This window comes from Herpailurus yagouaroundi, unplaced genomic scaffold, assembly GCF_014898765.1.
Source record: "Herpailurus yagouaroundi ecotype Mexico unplaced genomic scaffold, PumYag 142, whole genome shotgun sequence".
In the NCBI taxonomy this organism is placed as follows: domain Eukaryota; kingdom Metazoa; phylum Chordata; class Mammalia; order Carnivora; family Felidae; genus Herpailurus; species Herpailurus yagouaroundi.
The window spans coordinates 32,498,255-32,515,705 of record NW_024412397.1 but is presented as its reverse complement, the minus strand read 5'-3'; positions in this window follow the sequence as shown (position 1 = coordinate 32,515,705).

The following is a 17,451-nucleotide window of genomic DNA, read 5'->3' as shown; positions in this document are numbered from 1 at the left end:
CTGCCTCTCTCTCTGCCTCTCCCCTGCTCATGCTCTGTCTCTCTCTGTCTCAAAAATAAATAAAACATTAAAAAAATATTTAAAAAAAAGATATAGGGCAATGTCTTAATCATCTTTGTGTCCATAGCACCAACACAGTGTTTGCATATTCTAGACTCATTTATTATTAATCATTTATTAAAGAAAGAAGGAAATGAATGAATAAATGGATTAACAAATAAAGGTTTTAAACCATTTAAAGCTCCACTCCCAAATCAAGAATCCTTTATAAAATAAAAATGTAGGGACAAGAAAGTCCCTACACCTAGGAATCTATGTACCAAGAAGATGATCATGATGGCTACGGAGATGTACAAACAATGCCACAAGGCATAACATTCCATTGTTAATGGAGCCAAAACTGTACACACTTATTATTGGTAATCATGTTATATTATCATACCAATCGTTTAGTTAACCAGAACTCTCAAATACTTTCCACATGCTATAGATTCAAAACAGCTAAACTCCAAGCACTTTGTGAGTCTAGAATCAGAACTGTCCATAGATCTTTAATAAATATTCACATGAAAATTTGTGCTTTTATTTAAATTTATTAAATATTCACTTGACAATTTAGGCCCATTATTTAACTCTTTATTGATGTACAATGTACATACACAAAAGTGAAAAATCAAGTGTACAGCTTGATAAACTTTCAAAAACAGAACCCAGGTAATTAGCACACCCCAAAAATGATAGAACATTACCAATAGCCCTAGAAGCTCCCCTTTGTGCCCTATCCTGTCACCAACCCTGGCAAGAGTAACCACTGTTCTGGACTTCTAACGCTGTACATTATTTGAGCCTTTTCAAGCTTTGTATACAGGGGATAATACTGAATGAAGTCTGGTAACACTTCTTTCCCTTAACACTTCTAGTATAATATTCCACTATGTGAATACCCTATAATGTATTTAGCCATGGTACTGTTGCTGAACATCAGGGGAGTTTCTCATTGGGGCCATCAGTAATAGTGCTGCTATGAAATCTTGTACATGTCTTTGTGAATATGTGTTTAGCTTTCTGTTACAACTAATAAAAGCTTTCTGAAACATGAATCTATTTCAGTCCTGACAGCTCCACCTCTGGACATTTCTAGAGCTGACCACATCTGTTTTCCCTGCTCCCAGCATGGTCTAAGCTACCTCACTCATGATGCAGAATACTGCAAAGACGGCTACCTAGACTCTGCTTTTGTAAGCATGCTCTACATCACAGAAATGGCTGTCTCCTTAAAAACATAAATAAGATCATATCCCACCATTGCTTAAAACTCACCAGTGGTTTCCCATCAAAATAAAATAAACACTACATGCCATGTACTGCAAGGCTCTACCAGGAGTAGTCTCTGCCAAGATCTCTGAACTGATTTTGAATTATTCTCTCCCCCTGTTCATCTGCTCCTGCCACAATAGCCTTCTTGCAGGCTTCAAACATACTACACATGTTCCTTCTTTCTGTAATGGACCTCCCCCAGAACTTTCACAAAACAGGACCCTTTTCTTCATTTAGAGAGGCCTTCCCTGACCCCCTAATCTAAAACTGCACCCCCCCTTTAAGGTCATTTTCCATCTGGTTAAATGGAGCTCATTATACTACCTAATGTTTCTGTTATCTATTTCCTTGCTTACTGAGTATCTTATTGTTTATAACATTTTTATTGAGATATAATTCACATACCATAAAATTCACCCTTTTAAAGTGTACAATTCAGTGGTTTTTAGTATATTCACAAAGTTGTACAAGCATCACCACAATCTGATTTCATACCACCCCTCCTCCAAAAGAAGCCCATTAGCAGTCGTTCCCCATTCCTCCTTCCAGCAACCCCAGACAACCACTAACCTTATTTTTGTCCCTATCACAGATTGTAGATTTGACTACTCTGGACATTCCATATAAATAGAATCATACAATATGTGCTTTTTGCATCTGACTTTTTTCACTTAGCATAATGTTTTCAAGTTTCATCATGTTGTAGCATGTATCAGTACGTAATTTCCTTTCCTTGCCAAATAGTATGCCATTGCATGGATATATCACATTTTGTTTATCCATTCATCAGTGGGTGGACAAGTGGTCATTTCCTTTTATGGGGGAGTGCTATTCTACATAATGCAGATATGGACATTTGCACATGAATATATGTCTTCATTTCTCTTGGGTTTAGACCTAGGAGTGGATGACTCCCTTCTGACACTATAGTGTCACCTCATCTCTGTGACAGCAGTCACCAACAATATCAGCACCTAATAGATAACCCATTTGGGGGTTGAATTAATTAACCAAGGATCTCAAAGCAAGCTTAACCAGAACTGATTACCTTTTATGATTTGTCTTAAAAATGTGGTATCATCTAGGCCTCAAATGCCTAACAAAAATCACTTAGTAAAAAGCTGGTTTTCCATCATATTTTTCATATTAAACAGCACATACTGAAAATCATGTGTTGATAGAGATAATCTGAGCTTAAATACACAGTACAATTTGGAAGAGAGAACAGAGTCAAGGATACAATAAGCATCCAAAAGAAGGAAATTCACCTATGGTCACTTCTACAGATGCATCAGCTTGCAGAAGCCCTAGTGAAGAATCTCTGAGGACTAAGTAGAGAAATTACTCTAGGCAGAGCAATTGTGTCCTTTAGCACGTGTGGAGACAGTTGAGAAAATAAATGAAGCAAATGACTTTAAATATTTGAGGCTGCTGCCTACATCAAAACTGGAATCAAATGTTTTTTATCTTCATAGCTGTGGGAATTTATCTCAAAATCCTCTTAGAATCCCATTTATCTCTCAGCAAGGTTGTTTAAGACCATCAAAGCACAGGAATTGCCCCAGTGGAGCCAGACCAATGGTCCATCCAGCCCAGGATCTCGCCTCTGAGAGTAGCCAGTGTGGAATGGTATGAAAAAAAGGCAAAAGTCCTTACTGAAATGCACTTAATTGTGCAATGTCAGGGCAGGGGGTTTGGAGCAATCTCTTCTGAGCCCAGCTGGTGACCAACTTGTGCCCTAAAGCAGGAGGCCTGACGGCCCTTGTAACTCTTAGCCTGGCAAGTGTAACTGCTGGCTCCATTTCAGAGCATGATTTCCTTCCCCCGGTGTTTTTAGAAACGAAGGTTGGATATTTACCACCCAACAAGCTTGCTGCTATCGCATTATGGTGGGCCATTAGAGTTAATCCATTAGCAAAGGGAAAAAGATCTTCAGGGAACTGGGGAGTTTAAGTTGAAAATCTAGATAATTTGCTGCCATTTCCTCCAAAATAATGATTTTATTCTTAGACTGACTTTTTTTTTTTTTTTTTTAAAGAAAGACCCTTTGTATTCTGCCTTGCTTGGATATGTTCCCTTAAACAAAGTGGTATTCTCAGCTAACTGTCCTTGTGCATCATAGACAGGCTAGCAAGAAGCATAAACAAAAGCAGTTATAATTTGAGAGCAGAATGGTTCCTCTGTACCTTCCCAACTGATACAGTGCTTATATTTCCCGGGTGTTAATAAAAGAAAAGCAAATTATTCATTCATTTATTCTTTCATTAAAAATTGAGCACCAATTGCCAGGCTGGACCCTGGGGATAAAATGGTGAATAAGACAGATCCTACACTTGTGGTCATAGAGCTTCTATTCCAATGTGGTAACAGGAAAAGAAAGGGAGGGAGGGAGGGAAGGAAGGAAGGAGGGGAGAAATATACAAATTGGGGTATAATCTGCCTAATGGAAAAAAGGAAAACGTTGAAAGCAGTGATCTGGCAAAAGCAGGTAAGGGGTTTAACTTACTTTAGAGGCTTATTAAAGACCAAAGATGTCATAGAGAGAGGTGAGTTCCAGCAGAGAGAAACACATGTCAAGGCTGTGAGGTAGCAATGGGGCTGGTGTGCTCCATAACTGAGTGGTGATTCACCCTACCAGAGGGCAGTCTATAAAAAAGAGCATGACATGAGATGAGCAAGGCCTACCTTGCAGAGCCTTTTATATCATGAGAGATAGTCCAAACTGTATTTTCATGCAATGTAAATGTTTAACTTTTGAGCCCATTATATGACCAGTTAGCAGTCACTGAACAAGTCTCTACAACATAAGCAGGTTTCTCTGTGGCCAGCTAACCAGGTTGGGTGGAACCAGACCACAAACTATGAATCTGATCCCTCTGAGACTCCCCAGGCATTAGATGAAAGCTGCTGGGTCCACACAGCTCTTCCATCTGCGATCCTGACCTATGACACAACCTGGTACACACTTCCCTTCGGTTTGACCTGACTTCCCAACTTGACCAGTGTCTTTCTTGGATATTGTGTTTCCATCCCCTTGATCTGATGGGTTTTGTTTTGTTTTGTTTTAAGTTTATGTTGAGAGAGAGGGAGAGCATGAACAGGGAAGGGGCAAAAAGGGAGAGAGAGAATCCCAAGCAGGTCAGCACAGAGCCCAATTCGGGGCTCAATCTCTGAACATGGATCATGACCTGAGCAGAGACTGAGTCAGATGCTTAACTGACTACACCATGTTTTAACAAGGGCATTTCCTCCCTGAAGCTTTCCCTCTGATTATCAGCCACTTATCTCAGGGCATCTAACTTTGGTGGTAAGTCCTTCTGATGCCTGAAATCTGGCTCCCTCTCTCTCTGGGGTAATCAGTTGTACCATGCAGAACATATCATTTTAGGCTTTGCAATTGCCAGGGAAGGCAATGCACTGCATTGAAATGGAACACAGGATGGAGGAGAGATAATGATAAAGGAAGGGGGAAACTTCAGGGGCTGAGGGTTTGGCTAACACACAGTCTGGTAAAATTATAATAACTGTACTAACTAGATGCTTACTAAATGCCAGGCCCTGTGCCACATACTTACTATGCATCTATTCATTTGACCTTCCCTGAAATTCTAGAAAAATATTTTCAGCCCATGTTTTACAGAAGAGGGAACTGAGGCACAGAGCAGAAATGTAACATGTTCAAGGTAGGAAGATGTTGGAGTCATCTGACGCTACAGCCAGTGTTTTTACCTCCAGCTATAGGTAAAGAGCATGGAAGGGAAAGTTGGGAGATCTCAGTTCCAACAGCAGTACTGCATGTGATGGTGGTATCATTGACCCCACACCTCTGAATAAAGGACACGAAAAATTCCACCCATCTCCACTTCCCAATGGCCTGAGGGTATCTATTCACAGTACTTAATGAGCATCTGTGAGAAACCATGGGCTATCTCTACATGTTTCCAAGGGAAGACAAAAATCACATGGAAACATCCACCAAATGAGTATCTGCAGAGCACAGAAGACTTTGTTAAGCACAGAGGGACAGAGAAAGCGAGACAGCCCAGTGATTTATAAGACATCCAATGTGCCCCAGATGATTTGCAAAGTAGCTGGCATAGCTAATGATACAAAGCAGGATGAGGGATAAAACCTACATGAACTATAGAAAATCAAGAGACAGAAATTAATGTTACCTGGAATAGGCAGTAGAACAGGGCTGGGCCAGGCTGGAAACTATAAATTGGTCTCAAACAGGTGGGGAGAATAGGGAATTCTAACTTCCTACTGAATTATTTAAAATACATATATTTGCTACTACTCAGAGGACTCTTCTAAGTAACTGAACACCCTCCCACCAAAAAAAAAAAAAAAAAAATTTCAAAGTACACACATACAAACACATACAAGTAGTCCAGGTTGTCTTTTCTTGTTTGTCATTTGAATTACTGGGTTCTGTGCTATTGCATATAAATGTATATAATAGGGTTTAAAAGTTGGGAGTGGAAGCAGGAAATGGAGGAAGATAAAGTCACACTAGGAATTTCATCTTGTATGCTATTGCTTTGGGAGAACTAAGGAGACCACATCCTTTAAGTAGCTAATTTCTGATTATCATAAGCCCAAAACCCACAATGCTTCTCCACAAGAGAGCATGAAACTATGGTGTGGACGCTATGGAAGTTGTCTTTCACCTCATCAGAGGTGCATCAAAACTACCTGGAATGTAAAAAAAAAATTTTTTTTTTTACAAAGGGGGGTGCACCTGGGTGGCTCAGTTGGTTGAGCGTCTGACTTTGGCTCAGGTCATGATCTCATGGTTCATGGGTTCGAGCCCCACATCAGGGTCTGTGCTGACAGCTCAGAGCCTGGAGCCTGCTTCGGATCCTGTGTCTCCTTCTCTCTCTGTCCCTCCCCCACTCATACTGTGTCTCACTCTGTTTCTCAAAAATAAATGTAAAAAAAATTAATTAATTAAAAAAAAAAAAACTACCTGGAGAGTTTTTTTTCAAGACATAGCTTCCTGTGCTGCATCTCACGCCTGACAAGATGAGCCTTCAGTGACACAGGTTTCTAGAAGATTACAATGGCTACTACTCTGTGGAAGTACTGCCATATGGAACAACAGTGTAAGATGTACCATAGTACCATGAAGAGCCACAAGATAAGAAATCAAAGTTATACTCACAGGAATGTCTCTTTAAGAAGGCAACAGTTGGCTTTATAATAATGAGGGAGTGGGATTTCCAAAGCCCACAGAGGAAGAGAATGACATATTCCCACCATCTTTCTGTCCTCCAATATACCACACAAAGATCACTTAATAGTGTATTCCAAGCATTTAATTCTGTGACTCACTGTGGTTTCTACTATTTTTTTTTCCAATTTTTATCTTTTTGAGAGGGAGAGAGAGAGAGAGAGAGAGACCGTGTGCTAGTTGGGGAGGGGCAGGGGGAGAGGGAGAGATACAGAAGCCTAAGCAGGCTCCATGCCGAGTGCAGAGCCCAACAATGCAGGGCTTGAAGCAGGGCTGAAGCAGATCCAATCTCATGACCATGAGCTGAGGCGAAATCAAGAGTCTAACATTGAGCCACCCAGGTGCCCCTGTTTTGTTTTGTTTTTAACAGAATCAATCCTAGGTTCAACCCTACAAAAGATGGTCCAGATAGTTTAAGAAAAACACATTTCCAGTGTTAAAGGAACTTAGAAATGAGAGAAAATTTGAGATATTTGAATAACAATATAGACAGTTTTGTGACAAAATGGTTATAAATAAAATGTGCTCTAAATCAAAGGTTGTGACCTATGGCAGTCCATAGATCTCGCCTACAAGTAGGTTTTGTTTGGCTTGGACTTCATGGTGTTAAAAAATTAAAAATGAGCCACTATTTAAACACTGGGAGACTTCATATACTAATCAAGATTTTGAACCTCTCTTGAAAACACTGGAAGCTCTGGATTCACGGTGGGGTCTACCATCTTGCCTGGTTATGGTGGAGCTGACAGGCGGTGGCAACTTACCAGCCAAGCCTGGAATATCCTATTGTCCACAATCCCCACTTCTCCCTTATACTGCCTAACTCCACCTTCCTTCCTCATTCTGTTTTTCACCTGGCTTCTGTAGATATATGTGTCTGTGTGCTTGCAAGGAAAGAGAGGGCATGGTGTGTTACAATGCTGAATTCCAGAAGAGAGGGACATGGGACATGAAAGGGGATAAGGTATTGTGTATCAGGATTTTTGATCAATGTGAAGAAATAGACTTTAAAATCCCTATCCCCAAATGAGAAAATACATTCCTTTCACCCACCCTTATTTCCTCCTGATATCATGTCAGCAGGGTTCATTTATAGTCATTAAAGAATACAACCATCTCTTTTCAGAGCCTGTAACTTTCAGAATTCAGGAAAAAAGTAGAAATGCTGGGGGAAATGTGTTCTGGGCTTTGCCCTCCTCTAAGCACTTGCATAATAGTGAGGGACTCTGGCACTTTTAAAAGGAAATGGCATTCACCCATCCAGAGAGTAAGCAGTTACATAGAAAATGCTAATTCTGAGACCTGGTGCTCTGGAGACATTTAAATTCACAGTGGGAAAAGTGGCCAGCGGGTGAAGAATCCTCTGTCTAGCCCCCGGAAGGGAATTGGGAAACAGGAAGCTCTCACAGGTTTTGAACTCTAGGACATAACCACTCTATTTGCTTTTGACAAAGTGCAATCTAATTGTTAATCTGATGACCTCAAAGGGGACTCTTCGATGATTAAATTCAGGAGTCAAGAACCATGTACCTACTTTTTCCTTTTCATTTCCAAACCATAAAACTTAATGAGGGAAATTCAAGGCCTTATGGAGGATTAGAGTCAAAAAAAAAAAAAAAAAAAAAAAGAAAGAAAAAAAGCCTTAAAAATAAAGAAGAAAAGCCCAGATGGTCTGATCTGGACTTTTTAAAGTTGGCTGCAGCCAGCATTGCCGAGGCCCCAGCCATTATTTTTTAATCTCTCATTGACAAGGCAAAGCTTCCCTGCAGACTGGGATTTGGGACTTGTTATCTCCATTTTATTGGCCTCTTTGCCAAGAATAGCAGGGCCGATAAAACACAGACTTCAGTCAGCAGGGAAGGAGGGATGGACACTGAGGCCCCGGGGAAGGCAGAGAGCAGCCGCTCACACTCCCCATGGAAGCAGGAGAGGTTGCTTACTTAGGGGCTGGCGATGAAAAATAATGAAACCAAAGAAGGGTTGATGAGATGCAGGAGAAAGAAAGAAATGAGAGAGAGAGAGAGAGAGACAGGGAAGGAATCAGGCGGAAGGGAAAGGAAGTGGAACGGAAGATGGAAGAAAGAAGAAAAGAGGATGGAGAGAGGGGGAAATAGAGAAAAGGGGGAAGATAGAGGAAAGCAGAGAAGGATAGTTTTGTAAATAAGTCAAAATTCTATTTCAGTTTTTTGAGCCTCCTTTCTTAAAAAACAAGAGTATCAAGCAACACCTAAGACAATTAACTCTCACATTTCCCTGTGATGTTTATGGAAGAAATTGGAGGGGTCTCCTGTCAACCTTAGAATAAAGTACAAAAATCTCTGTAAGGTTTACAAGGTCCTATAAAATTTGTCCCTAGCCAGCCTCCTCAGACTAGTATTAGACCTTTGTCATACACTTCCCATGTGAAACTCAACCTTCTGAAATCCCTTTCATTTTTCAAATGAAATGTGCCCATTCTCATCTCTTTACTTTATTCAGAATGTTCCCTCTGCCCAGAACCCACCCCTTTTCTTCTCTGATGTGACTAACTCTGATGTGACTAACCTTAAGGTATGGGTTGACTCTGAATGAATGAAGAGAAAGATGGGGGCAGGATAATCAGATCTTTTTCTGAAAAATGTCTACAGATTCAAGCTCTATACTTGGATGTGGACCTCATGATTTGGGAACCAGATAATTAAAGGAAAGGTCAGGAAGTGGTGGTGGGAGAAGGGCTCTGGCCAGGATATTTCTGGAGCAGTCTGTGAAATCCTACTCTAATAAATGTAGGGGCGGAAACAAAGAACATTAAGATTGCACACAACCCTAACTGTCTCTACTCCTACACACCGCCAATATCCCCTCACTGATCAGAGATGCACCTGTGTGATAACAACCATTTGTATGATGGTGGAGGAAGGTAGCCATAAAAAATTATTTTCTGTGCCTGACCAGACTTTCTGCAAGACTATTCCTATTGCTCTATGGACTGTCACTTTAGAATGACAACAACCTTATGATACAGGTACTGAGGCTTAGAAAGTACAAGTACTTCCCCTAGACCTGTCAGATATTTAGAGGCTGAACCAGGATTCAAATTCAGACACAAATAAGTGCTCAGTAGCCGCTAAGCTATACACATGGTAATAATCCTAAACAACGTTGATTGAGCACTCATGTACCATGAACTGGGCGAAATCATTTCTACAGATTATTTCATTCAATGCACTGAGGAACATGATGAGATAGCTATTATTACAATCCACATCTTGCAGATGAAAAGTTTAAGGCTCAAAAACCTAAAAAGAGTTTGCTAAAGTTACTGTGCTTGTGAGTGGCAGAACCAGTCCTCTTAGCCTCTGTGCTAGGCAGTTTCTGGTATGCCCTTACTACAAAAGTCAACATGACTATAGGGAAAACATTACCTCCACCGTGGGTATCAGCTTTTGTTTAAGAATTTCAAACTGTTTAGGCACACTCCAAGTTATCATGGTAAAAGGATGCTGATGCCATACTGTTTAATCTCGTGTCAGAAGGCTAACTCTCAAGTAACGTTTATTCTTCTCATATAGAAAGTTCTTCCCACCTGCTATAAAGATTTAAATTTGAATTAAAAAAAAACAAATTCCAGAAACAAGAAAATAAATCAGACTTCTCATGGGGACCCATTGCAACTGAATTTCACCTTGAGTTTGCATTTTAAGTATAAGTGCAGTATATATATCCGTTCTTTCTGTCCCCTAAGATGTCTATAGCAATGACAGTTCTTTCTGTCCCCTAAGATGACTATAACAATAACTTAATCCAATGGCTTCAAATTTTTTTGTTTCTTTTAACAGGGGAACTTTTGTTCTCAGTCTTCTATTGAACCCCAAAAAGTAAAAGTGGTGTGATTTTATTTTATAAATATAAATTTATAACATTTACTTAGAAGCCAATTAACAAAAACAATGAAAAACTAATGTCACCCTCACTTCCAGGGCAGCATCCACTACTTTTCCAACTGACTAGACCAAAGAGAACCTGAAGCCCATGATCCACTTTGCCTTTTTCCCAACCTATGTGTACATTCTACAAGACTACCTTACCAAGATCACTTCCAGTGCCTCTAGGAACCAAGGACTCTATACCCTTAACTTTCACAGAAGAAGGGTATTTATTCCTATATACCCCATACCTCACAGTCAGGAGGGGAGAGGTGTGAGAAATGAATTCCACTGTAGATAACTAATGTTCCTCTTCTTATAATGGGTTATCACATCCACCCACACAGCCCTTTTGCCCCCTCATTACTGCTCCTACACTCTCCTGGCCATTGCCCCTCATTCATGAATGACCTTAATACCCGGACAATGGTCTTCCTCTCAATCCCAATATTACTAAAACTGTAATACCCTTTGGGAAGACCCATCCAATTCCTGTTGTCATATCCTTGACCCCTCATTTCCAGTTTCCTTTCTCTTTACTTCTCAACCACACACTTTCACGGTCTGTCCCTGGACTTTGTCATTAACAAAAATGGCAGCAATCTTCTAAATCACTTTTTGGAACATCCCATCCTCTTCCAGCTGTAATATCTTGCCCAACTAGCTCACTTGCTACAGTGTCCCTCAAAAACAATGAATCTGTTTTTATTTAGTTGTCTAATCTCTTGGCTTGATTTCTTTCCATCCTCTCCTCCTATCTCTATCTATACCGTTCTCCTATATCTATCCTATATCTATCTCCTATATCTGCCTCCTAACTTTCATTAATTTCATGGTTCCTTATTATGCTTACCTCCTTGCAAACATCTTCAACTCTATTACTTCTTTTTCCTCTTTCACATTTTCCTCCCAACTCCAATCCTGGAAGAACCTAATGGTCTTATTTATGCTCATAGATCACATAACTTGGATAACAAGTCACTTACAAATAAATTCACTGCAACCAACTTCAAACAGACTTCCAGCCTGACCTGACAATATCTCTGCATTTCTCCCCAATGCTCATGTTTTCATTCTCATCAAAGACTACTTTGTATTTCTTTCCTATGTCTCCTCACCACTTTCAGCGGATAATCTTATCCTCTCCTTTATTGAGCAAATCAGGAGCCACCAGTATGGAGTTTCTTCTGCATGTGCCTGTCCAAATCCCTTAACTGACTGTAAATATCCTTCTTCCACTTTTCCTTCTGTCTCTCTGTCAAGGCAACTATCCATATGTGCTCTGCACCATAAATCCCCTCACCTTCTCAAGAGCTTTCCATTCTCAGCTGTCCCTTTTCTCTCCTACATCATCGAACTCATTCTTTTCACCAAATTGTTCACATTAGCACATAAACATGATGCCTCTTACATCTTAAAATAAAAAAAATAAATTAAATAAATTAAAAACAGCTTCCCATGACCTTATAGTTTTCCACCAGCTATAGTACAATTTCTTCGCTTTCCTTCATAGCCAATCTGTTAACAGAATTGTCTGACATACTCTCTGTACTTCCTCATCCTTTTCATAGAACAACCTGCTCCAGTCTGGTTGCCCTCCCATCATTCCATTGAAATCGCTGTATATTTCAATAGCAATAAACCCAGATCCTTCCTCCTGTGTTCCTTCTTCTCTTCACCTCGAGGACACCATCCCCTCCTTATTTTCTTCCCTTCTCCTTGCTTCTCTGTCTCAGTATTTTTTATAGGCTCATAGTCCTCTTCCTGAGAGATGAATATTGGAGGTCCTTTCGGGTTTCACCCTCTCTTCCCTTTTTTCCTAGAGTCTCTTACTTTATTCCAATAGTTTTAACTGACATTTATATCTTGATACTTCCTCAACTTCATATTCTCAGTATGGACTTCCCTGAGCTTCACACTCATATACCCAGCTGCCTCCTTAACATGACCACAACAGAATTCTTGGTTTTATCTTAAAACCTGTTTTTTGCTCAGGCTCCCCATTTCAGTAAATGGCATCACCATCCCCACATTTTCCGAAGCCAGAAACCAGAGAGTACCATTCTTCTTTGCTCCCTTCTTCTGAATCTATATCTGATCCACCAGCAAGTCCTATCCCTTCTACCATCACACTATACCCCAACTACCTGAAACTGTCCCATTCCTACAACCAACAACCTAATCCTAGATACCATCACTTCTCCTTCAGCTACTGCAAGAACCTCATCACAGATCTCTCCCATTCCTTTCTTGTCCTCTTTTCTCCATCTAAAAGCAAAGTCAAAGTGATTTATATATTAGCAAAGCTAATATATATATTATATATATTATATATATTATATATATTATATATAATATATATAATATATATATAACAGGTAACTCCATAGTTACTATATATATATATATATATATATATATATACATATATTAGCTAAAATCATGTCATACTCATCAACTCAAAACGTTTAATAATTCCCCACTGCAAACACCCTCCCATGGCCCACACCACCCTTATTACTGCTCCAGCTCCATTTCATGCTACTGTCCACTTTCTTAAAGAGCTTTGTCCTTTGAGCCCTTCTTCAATTTTTCCAGCATATTAAACTCTTCCCCATGTAAGCTCTCCACATCTGCCATGCCCTCAACTAGATGTAGCCTTTTATAAGGCCGCCTCTTTTCATCCGTCAAGCTGTAACCATAACCTCCTTTGAAGCCTTCCCCCACTACCACATAAAAATATTAGCATAGTGTGTACTGTGCCACAAATACCCAAATAAATATTTTAAATGAATAATCTTAATACTTTTAACAAGCCTATAGTAATGCATTATATGAGCATATTAAGACATAGAGATGTGAAGTAACTTACTCAAGGACAATATAACTTATAAGCAGAGGCTCTAGAATTCAAAAATAGTCTAAACCTAGAACCAAACCTTTGACTACTGTAGTATATTAATTTGTGTTTCCTCCTCTTACTTATTATAGTTTAAAATATGTGAAATTAAGTATTAATTTGACTTCCTTTATTCACACAGCTAAAACTGTGTCAGGGCCCATGCTAGATACAAAGGCCAGATCTTCCACCTTGTGAGGGCTGCGTCTGAGTAGGGATAACTAACAGGATCCAAGGAAACCAATTTGTGTCTTCAAGAGGCCACAGACTTGCCTTCATACCCTTGTCCTGCTACATTCCTGGTACATGATAGGTGCTTAATGATGCTTTTGATTGAAATCTGAGTTCTGAGAAAGTCTGTTTTTAGTTTAAGTAGCAGGAGTTGTGTATTGGTTTCACGTGGCTGACATAACCAAGTACCACAAACTAGATGGCTTAAAAATAACAGAAATTTATTCTCAGCATCCTGGAGGCCAAGTTCCAGAGTCTGAAATCAAAGTTTTGGCAGAGGTGACTTTCATTGGAAGCCTTTTCTTTCCTCTTCCAGCTTCTGGTATTTACCTTATTATGGCCACATCTCTCTCTACTCTGTCTTTACATCACTTTCTTTTCTGTGTGTCTGTGTTATTTCCTTGTGCCTTTCTCTCTAAGGACATGTGTGATGGCATTTAGGAACCACCTGGATAATGTAGGTAACACTGTCATCTCAAGATCCTTAACTTCATTACATTCTTGGCCATATGAGATATTATTCACATGTTCCAGGGATGATGACATGGACATCTTTTTTTGGGGGGTGTGGGGGGTCACTATTTGAAAGAGTCAAAAGATTGACTCTCAATAAGGTAATACTTTTCTTAAACTGTGCACATTGTCCGAAATAATTGTAGACCCTACCAAGACCCAGATTGATTTTTTGAAGCTACTGGAGAAGGAGCTCTCAAGCTCCAGTATATTTAAGTGTCACCTAGGGAGCTTATTTAAAGTCCCTAACTCCATAGTTACCTGTTTAGAATCAGATCCCTGCATTGTAACAATACCCAGGTGATTCTAATACAAGCGTCTGAAGAGCACTCTTTGTGGACAGTGTCCAAGAGAAAAATCCAAGCCAAAATCATTGAGCGATTTCTGCAAATAATGTCCAGTCTATTGTTCTAAAATCAATACAACCTAAAAGTTCTAGCTTACTCTTCAATAAGCAAAGACATGGATACTAAGCAGAATCTGAAAAGACTCCCATCCTTCACATACCTACAGTACTTTATTTCTTTGAGGACACTGAAGGCTTGTTTAGTTTCTTCTCAAAAATAACTTTGAGAAGACCTCAGGGCCTCTTAAACAAATACTCACACGTAAGAAAGGGGTATAGCTTCCAAAAACTGTAATGACAAATTTTGTGCTATTAGATAAAGAGGATACTACCTGAATCATTGAATTAAATATATATTATTCTATTTGCTTATGTAAGTGGACACAGCCTCAAATAGCTTTTCAAGCATCTGCCTATAAGAAAGTTACACTAATCCACGTAAGCTACTGGACACATTGTCCTAATACCTTTTCTTCCTGAAAAATCTTTCCACTTTTTCTTTCCTTGAAAAATAAGATGAAGGTATAATCTTGTCTAATGCAAGGTACTAAACTAGCATATTTAAAATATATTGCAGGTCTACTTTCAAAAGCAAAGAAGCACACTTTAAAAATTAAAAATTTAAAATGAGGCTACCATTTGGCTTGTGGCCATTTTTTTTAACAGTTACAGACAAATTAGGAACTAACTAGACTGAAGGGAAGATTCTTCAAATCTGTTAAATTTACCCAAAACTGTCAGAATTTGATTCAACCTAAAGATTCTATAAGCCAAATTGTTACAGTCTATTTTTCCAGACCCTCCAATGTTTTTGCTGCTTATAGGCCTGCAATTCAGACAATTATGGAGAGTCAGTAATGAACCACGATAAATTGGGATAGCTACATTTTCCATTGCTTCACAGAGCTCAGGTGAAGTTATCCCTGCAGAGACCCAGATATGTTCCCCTATGTGGTAGAGCAAATCAATGCATCACATAGGCTATTTTGGAAGTATTCCATAACCCAAATTCCTCTATGGTGATTCAGGTTTGCATTCAACTGGGTAAGCAGTTTACTAAATGGTGCTTGAAGAAATACGATAACCAACCCCCACTCCGGGCAAAGGGGCAAATGGATTCCTCCATTTCCCCCTCCACCTCCCTCAAGAATAGCCCTGACTGTACACGATCACATTCTATAAATGGTTTCTCTTTCAAAATTCTAAATATTCATTTTGACTTGATTTTTCTGGATACAAATATAGCAAGGGGCAAACTGAATTTACTTTGGTACCATGCCCTTCCAAGAGTATGTCCACTAATTTATTAAACAAATATTTATTAAACATCTAGCATCTGTCAGGCACACAATTGCATCATGATTTACTTTCAAATAAATTGAAAGCCAAAGAGATTATTTTTTGTTGGATGCACATTTATGCATTTATATTTGCATTATGTGGATGGAAAAGATGACTTTCAAACCTAGTGCTAACTATAAAATGTGTGAATGAAGTATATGTTCACATTATTACTCAAAAGGCTAAATGTTGGCCTCTTTCATTAAGAATGCCTTGACAACGGACATCAGAAAACAAAAGTGTGTTTGTATGGCCACTTATGGTTGAATTCACACTCTTGTGATTTGTATTTCACCCAGAAAAACCAACTTAGCAAATGCTGCCATGTGTTAGTAGCACTACTTCAGCATTACTGCAGACCTTATTTAAATATTTAAATTTCACCTTAGAGGCGTTGGTGGCCATTTTTTCATTCTGTAGATAGCAGCTATATTTGGTGATTAACTGCAAATCTCCCTCTCTCTTTCCTTCTTCTGTCTCCCCTCTTTCTCCCTCTTTCTCATATACAATTTGCTTATTATTTTCCCACAGATAACTGGAGGACGGATATTTGCCGTCAAGATAGCTTCGGCCTTCGGTAGCTCAGCAAGGCAGTTTGTGTGATGCCTGTGATTCCATTTGTCACAGGATCCTTTATGAGGGAACAGAAGATATAACTTTGCCTCATTTTTCATTTCCTGTTATCTCTCAGATTTCGTTCTTCAGCTGCTCTGTTTTCCTGTACCTCAACCGGAGCCGACATTATCAGAGCGCCACCTGCTACCACCACTGCAGCTGAGGCCCTGTCAACAGTTCCAGGAGGAAAGAGCTTCCTTCCAGAGCAGCCAGGACACCCCCTCTGGGCCAGAGCAAACCAAGTCCACAGTTAGGCCTACATATGCAGAGCAAAATAAAGGCACCTGACAATGAACTAAAGGAGTCCAAGGGAGGAACATTCCAGGAATTATAAAGCACTGTCAGTTTTATGGATCTTTCCCACCTGTATTTCACTGGATCTTTACTTTTGTTTTGTTTTGTTTTGAATTTATTTTGAGAGAGACAGAGAGAGTGTGAGCAGGGGAGAGGAAGAGAGAGAGGGAGAATCCTAAGTAGGCTCTGCTATCAGCACAGAGCCCAAAGCAGGGCTTGAGCGCATGAACTGTGAAATCATGACCTGAGCCAAAGTCAAGAGTTAGAAGCTTAACCAACTGAGTCACCCGGGTGCCCCTCACTGGATCTTTAGAGAAGCCTGTTAGATGACACAGCTGGTACAATTATGCCCATTTTCACTTGTGTAGAGATCGTGCTTTCCATATTCCCTGAAGTTAGAAATGGCCAGGCTGTGGGGTGCAACTAAGGATAGGTAATAAAAGGGCACCTATGTGGCACTTACATGGTAAACATCTGACTTTGGCTCAGGTCATGATCTCATGGTTTGTGAGTTCAAGCCCATGTTGGTCACTGTGCTGACAGCTAGGAGCCTGGAGACTGCTTCAGATTCTGTGTCTCCCTCTCTTTCCACCCCTCCCTGCTAGCGCTCTCTCTCTCTCTCTCTCTCTCTCTCTCTCTCTCTCTCTCTCTCAAAAATAAATAAACATTAAAAAAATTTTACTTAAAAGATAGATAACAAAGTCAGTGAGTCAGTGCTGGGTACTCATGGCAAAGGTATACAAAGAAAGGTAAA